Below are 7,128 nucleotides of genomic sequence, written 5' to 3'. Positions count from 1 at the left end.
GATGGATGGATGGATGGATGGATGGATAGATGGATGGACGGATGGATGGACGGATGGATATCTAGACTGACAGATAGATCTCCTTGCATGTTTAATTCTCAATTTAATTTACTCTATTTAATGATTTTTTTTCACCCTTTCTCACAGTGTGTACAATGTTTTTTTTAATCAATACATCATGTAAAAAGTGAAAAAAAAAACATTTAACTTTTTTTTTTGTATATTCTGCATAAACTGGCTCATGTTTTCACCTTTTTTTAACTCATCTGTTCGGCTGTTCCATAGTTTAATCACTGAGATTGAAACTCAGCCACTAACTGAGCATAAAAACAAGTGTCTCCATCCACTGTCATGTGTGAAACTACATGGGTTTAACTGGTGAATCAATGACGGTGTTTCCACTTTCTCTACAGTGCCTCTGAATGACCAAATGAGTTATATCTGATGCCTGAAAAGCTCAGACACCACATTCTACCTGAATAACATAAAAGCATAGGATTAATGGTTGAAAAGTTCTTAAATAATTTAGATTAGATTAGATTTGAGGGTTGCATACACAAATACTTTAGTTTCAATGCAGCTTGTGCAAAATAAATACAGTGGCTGTAAAAGGATAGTTTTTCTACCATATTATGCAGTAAAATGAGTTTCCATGTAAAGTAATGACAAAAATTTGCTACAATTGCACTGATAAAATATATAAATGTAATGCTAAATCAATCATTGAAAGGCAGGAGCTTGATATGATTGTTTCCGTTTCTACTTTTCACTCAGATACACCCATTTCCTATCTCCATGAACCAACTTATAATATTCACAAAACAGAAGCCTAGCAGAAGGAAACAGACTCAAAATTTCTGGTATGACAAAAATGTTGTGCAGCGCAGAAGGAACACTCTGAATTCAGTTGATCTGAAGGTGATTCAGGTGACAACATTCTGATTCTGCTCCATAAAACAGAATTTCTATGTATTTACTAACAAGAAGGATGTGTTCCTATATTTCAGCCAGATGTTTGATTTATATTTACCAGACTGCTCAACGTCCTGTCAGAATATATCCACAGGCATTTTGGGAAACAAAAATGAACTGAGCGTTTCGATTGTGAATCATGCCGGCAAAAATTCCCACTAAAACCATGACTCGTCCGGGGTGGACCCCTGCAACCCTAACAAGGCCCAAGCGGTTCCAAAAATAGATGTATCAATCATGACTCACAATGTTATCAAAATATGTTTGCATCAACATTCTGACCAGATTGTCCTAATCCTTTTTTTGGAGGCAAATCACCTAGTATTACCTGAACTTAGGGCACGTTGTATCAACGAACCACCATGTACAGTTGTGGAAAAAATTATTAGACCATCAAAAGTCATCAAAAACAATGGTTATGCAATCAAGTACTAACTCCTGTGTCAGTGGCAATTTCTCATGGAAGTGGCAGTGGCAATTTCTCATATTTTAGGGGAAGCCCGGCTTCCCCTAAAATTATGAAAATTAAATGGTAAAAAATGTACGGTTGTGTTGACATTTCATTGACTACAAATGTGTTAGAACACATTCATCTCACAGACAAGTTCATTCAGAATCAGCTTTATCACAAATCATCGGGCTCGATGTTCACTTCTCACACATTCCTGTTGCGCTGTTTTCTCATTCGATCTCTGCTCAGTGCATTTGCCCGTAGATGCTCAGCGTCCATGCACTTCAGTGGGACTGAGTGGAACAGTTTTTTTCATTGCCTCAAAACTGGACGGTAATTGGATAAATGCCACGATGTTGTTCCGCCCCCGGACGCCGGGTGTCTCTGGGGGTGAATGGAGCTGTGGGCGGAGCTCGGCCGGGCTGGACACCAGAATCCCACGTGCTGAATGGAGGATCAGTCAAAAGGCTGAATCCCATTTGATTGACAGCTATTTTGAGACATACTCCTTCACATGACAGAGTTCAGTTTAATATCGTTGTGCATTCTGCTGTGAAATCAAGAGAGAAACCACTACGAAATTACTTGTTCATTTCTTGCACTGTAAATAAAACACACACTCATTGTACTTCCTTGTTTCAATTTAACATAATTTCATCGTTTTCTTGTTTACTTGGTACGAAGGTCACTGACCATTTTCTTAAAAAGTAAGAGGGCCGAATTTATGTTTAAATAACTTGACTTTTTTTTAATGTAAGCCGACAATGAGCTTCCCCTCTCTGAAAGATGAGCAGCCACCACTATCCTGTGTGTATCATATGACTAAAACGACAGAAAAGGAAACATGGAATACCTAAAAGCACTGTTTTTGTCAGTACAATGCCATAGCTATTGATGTAAGAACTGAAGTGATTCTGGTCATTATCAAGAAAACATGGAAAATGGATAGATATCAGCTCTGAAATTAAAGTCTTATGAGCTATTTTTGTTGTTATCATTATATTTGTCCAAACAAATACCTTTAGTTTTACCAGGCATTAAAATGAACAAGAAATTGAAAAAAACAAGAATGGTCAAATATTTTTTTTCTGTGACTGTATGTCTAAACTTTAACTCATGAGTCCTGTGAAATTCTTGCAAAAGTTAAAATCTGTGCTATTTGTAGTATAAAAATGAGGAAACTGTAGCATTTAATCCTGTAAAACCTTAACCATTAAATCATTGACAGAAAATTCCAGTTCTTTGAAAGTGGAGCATTTATTGGTCCTTCTAAACAACCCCCAATTTTTATTTTATTATTTTATTTATTTATTTTTCAAATATCAATTTCCAAGTATGAGTTTCAATTTTGTATCATATTTGATACATCGGGTCTCAATGCTCAAATATTATTTTTCAACAAACAAAAATATAACACAAAAATGTCTAACAAATTGATAATTCATTTTCAAAATTAGCAAAGTTCTGTCTCCTTCCCCATTAATGCCAGTCTTGTAGTATCACTGGAAAGGCCCCTGGTGAACAAATTCCTCCCCCCTAGTGGATTATTTGTGCATTGCATGTATCTAATTGTATACATCAGGTTTTTCAAGAAAAAAAAATATCATGCTGATCATGTAGAGGGCTTCAAAACTCATGTATTAAATATCATACGTTTGGCGTTATAAGGTTAAGTGAGTTATGTACGCTGAAGCACAAAAATATTACAACTGAGTCTCCACTTAAATTTATTGCTTTATTATTCAAATTACAACAGGGTCATAAATATTGCTTTTCAGCTGTCATCCTCCTCCTTAGTCCTCATAAAGATAGTCCTTATCATAATACATCAGCTCATTAGAATTAGATAAATAACAAAACATGAAATACACACGTTTACAATAACACAATCACAGTTACACAACCACAGAGGTCTGCTCATGTTGCACATGATGTCTGTTACAAAGTGAGATTACTGAGGTGTGTCATGTTGTTTCAGACTCCCCTGGGTGTTATACAGTAGTGACAGTGAGGAATTGTTGCTAAATAGTACCTTGGGTAATGTTCAGAGAAGCTTAACCTAACATTAACTTGAAAGCAGTGTACACACTCAGCTGTATCGTCCCCCTGCTTGTGCAAATTGACTTCCACTATGACTGTTTGTGAGGAATCAATCACTTTGCCTTTTCTTGCAGAGATATGTTTGAGTCTGATTGTGATGTAGATGTTTTCCATGTTGGTTTACACATTGCTTTGCATCATTTTTTTGGATCTGCAGCACAGGCAAGACTCCATCAATAATTCAAGAGTTAGAAGGATGGTTTTAGATCAACATGACACCACCTGTTCTCTGTGTGAACTTAGAAATAAACAGGAGACAGTCATGCAGTACCAAACAGTTAGTATTGTTGAACAGGAAAAGGTAATAGTCCTATTTTGTAATCACTCTATTTGACAAAAGTAGCAAGGTATGATGTATATACAGTTGTGGAAAAAAATTATTAGTCCATCAAAAGTCATCAAAAAACAATGGTTATGCAATCAAGTACTAACTCCTGTGTGTATCATGTGACTAAAACAGACAGAAAAGAAAACAGGGAATGTCTAAAAGCACTGTTTTTGTCAGTACAATGCCATGGATATTAATGTAAGAACTGAAGTGATTTTGGTTTTTATGTCCTGAAGCTCCGCCTCCTTTCTTGTTCCTGCTGCCAGTGGCTCAGGCGTCCTTAAGCTCCGCCTCCTTTCTTTCAGATGCTCCACCTGGATGCCACCTCCCCCTTCCCAGAGTCATGTGACAAGGACACGCTGTTCGCCAAAATGTCCTGGGACTCCAGGACCTTCAAGGCGGTCACCTCAGACCTAGCGGATTCTGGATCCGCTGACTTCGCCCCCTCCCATCTCAAACCCTCCCTGCCCCCCTCCCCTCCCTGCTCACCTCCCGCCGCCGCCCCGGTGACCCGAGGCCCCTCCGCCGTGCCCTGCCGACACCGGACCCCGCCATCATGTGGAAAGCCTCGTGTGGAGAGACCAGGTCCAGCAGATCCACCATGAGCACCGGGAAGGCAGGGGGTGGAGTCTTTGCACTCCGCCTCCAAACTGTCAGCCTCCAAATATCTGAGCGCCAAATGGAGGACGATGGCGGCAAGGATGCCGGGAACCTGCAAGAAACTGGACATGAGCAGTGAATATGAGCTGTGGCTCCAGGGGCGATCCTAAGGTGATGTCACTAATAAGCCAAGATGGTGGCATTAACGAGCAAAATATTAATCTGGTGTCAAAGGTCAACCTGTGTTTGTATGGACGCCGCACAACTTCCAGAATGCACTGCTGCACGAACGACCAGAGTTCGTCACGTTTTTCGTAGGTTTTTCTCTGTGACTCAGGCTTTTGGTGGTTCTTTGTAGGTCCTTTGTAGGTTCTTCGTAGGTTCATCGTAGGTTGTTTGTAGGTTCTTCGTAGGTTCTTCGTAAGTGGCTCATAGGTTGTTCATAGGTTCTTCGTAGGTTTTTCGTAGGTTGTTTGTAGGTTCTTCGTAGGTTTTCCGTAGGTTGTTTGTAATTTTTTTGTAGGTTCTTCATAGGTTCTTCGTAGGTTCTTCGTAGGTCTTTCGTAGGTTGTTTGTAGGTTGTTTGTAAGTTTTTCATAGGTTCTTCATAGGTTCTTCGTAGGTCTTTCGTAGGTTCTACGTTGTTTTTTCGTAGTTTTTTCGTAGGTTGTTCATAGGTTCTTCATAGGTTGTAAGTTTTTCGTAGGTTCTTCATAGGTTTTTTGTAGGTCTTTCGTAGGTTCTTCGTAGGTTGTTTGTAAGTTTGTCATAGGTTCTTCGTAGGTTGTTTGTAAGTTTTTCGTAGGTTCTTCGTAGGTTTTTCATTGGTTTTTCGTAGGTCTTTCGTAGGTCTTTCATAGGTCTTTCATAGGTCTTTCATAGGTTGTTCGTAGGTTCTTCATAGGTTTTTCGTAAGTTCTTCGTAGGTTGTTCGTAAGTTTTTCATAGGTTCTTCATAGGTTCTTCGTAGGTTTTTCATAGGTCTTTCGTAGGTTGTTTGTAGGTTCTTCGTAGGTTCTTTGTAGGTTGTTTGTAGGTTTTTTGTAGGTCTTTCGTAGGTTCTTCGTAGGTTTTTCAAAGGTTCTTCATAAGTTTTTCGTAGGTTCTTCGTAGGTTGTTTGTAAGTTTTTCGTAGGTTTTTCATAGGTTTTTTCGTAGATCTTTCGTAGGTCTTTCATAGGTTGTTCATAGGTTCTTCATATGTTTTTCGTAGGTTCTTCGTAGGTTGTTCGTAAGTTTTTCATAGGTTCTTTATAGGTTCTTCGTAGGTCTTTCGTAGGTCTTTCGTAGGTATTTCGTAGGTTCTTCATAGGTTTTTTGTAGGTTCTTCTTAGGTTGTTTGTAGGTTCTTCATAGGTCTTTCGTAGGTTTTTTGTAGGTCTTTCGTAGGTTCTTTGTAGGTTCTTTGTAGGTTTTTTGTAGATTCCTTGTAGTTTTTTTGTGTCGCACTTGGTGTGACTGGTGCTTTTGTGGGTTCTGTCAGGTCCACAGAAGTCGTCGGTGGATCAGGACATCCTGGATCAGCTGTTGGACGAGGAGCTGCAGTCAGAGGTGACATTAGCGCAGCGGTGGGCGGTGTCTCCACCCCCCCGGGCCCCGCCCCCTCATGCCCCACCCAGCGGACTCCCCCCTCTTAGGACAGCCCACTCAGCCGGCACAGCTCTGGATGCCATTGCACTGAAACCGATGAGCGTCATCGTCAAGAAGTGTCCTTCATCAGATGTGGGCAGTCCTCCGACCCCGACAAGGTCAGTCAGGATTGGTTTGATTTTCACCATGCCCCGCCCCCTGGTCAGTCATGCTTGGTTTGTTTTTCACGATGCCCCGCCCCCTGGTCAGTGATGCTTAGTTTGTTTTTCATGATGCCCTGCCCCCCTTTAACCCTTTCAACCCATTTTTGAAGCGGGTCATTTTTGACCACCATTACGGAAAATCGCAAGGGGGGTATGTGGTCCGGAAAAAAAACAAACAAGATTTTGGTCCAACTTTTTTTTTTGCTTAAAAATACTTCTAACATGGAAAATGGCTCGATATCAGATCTGAAATTAAACTCTTATGAGCTATTTTTGTTGTTATCATTATATTTGTCCAAACAATGTAACTTTAGTTTTACCAGGCATTAAAATGAACAAGAAATTGAAGAAAACAAGTGCGGTTTAATAATTTTTTCTGCAACTGTATAACACTCTTTAACCTTGTAAAGCCTGAACTATTTAATCATTGACAGAAAATTCCATTTATTTGAAACTGGAGCTTTTATTGGTCCTTCTAAACAACCAAAAAATGTTTTTTTTCAAATATCAATTTTCATGTATGAGTTTCATTTCTGTATCATATTTGATACATCAGGTCTCAATGCTCAAATATTATTATTTTTGAACAAACAAAAACATATTATAACACAAACATAAGACAAATAGGTAATTATTTTTCAAAATTGGCAAAGTTCTGTCTCCTTCCTCATTAATGCCAGTCTTTCAGTGTCACTAGAAAGGCCTCTGGTGAACTAATTCCTCCCCCCTGGTGGATTATATGTATATTGCATGCATCTAATGTATACATCACATTTTTCAAGAAAAAAAAATATCCCACTGATCATGTAGAGGATTTCAAAACTCATGTATCAAATATGATACGTTTGGCGTCATAGGGTTAAGCAGGATAGGTCATACACTCC

Source organism: Sphaeramia orbicularis, chromosome 9, assembly GCF_902148855.1.
Source record: "Sphaeramia orbicularis chromosome 9, fSphaOr1.1, whole genome shotgun sequence".
NCBI lineage: Eukaryota > Metazoa > Chordata > Actinopteri > Kurtiformes > Apogonidae > Sphaeramia > Sphaeramia orbicularis.
The sequence above is the reverse complement of the archived record's forward strand: the minus strand, read 5'-3'. Positions refer to the sequence as shown.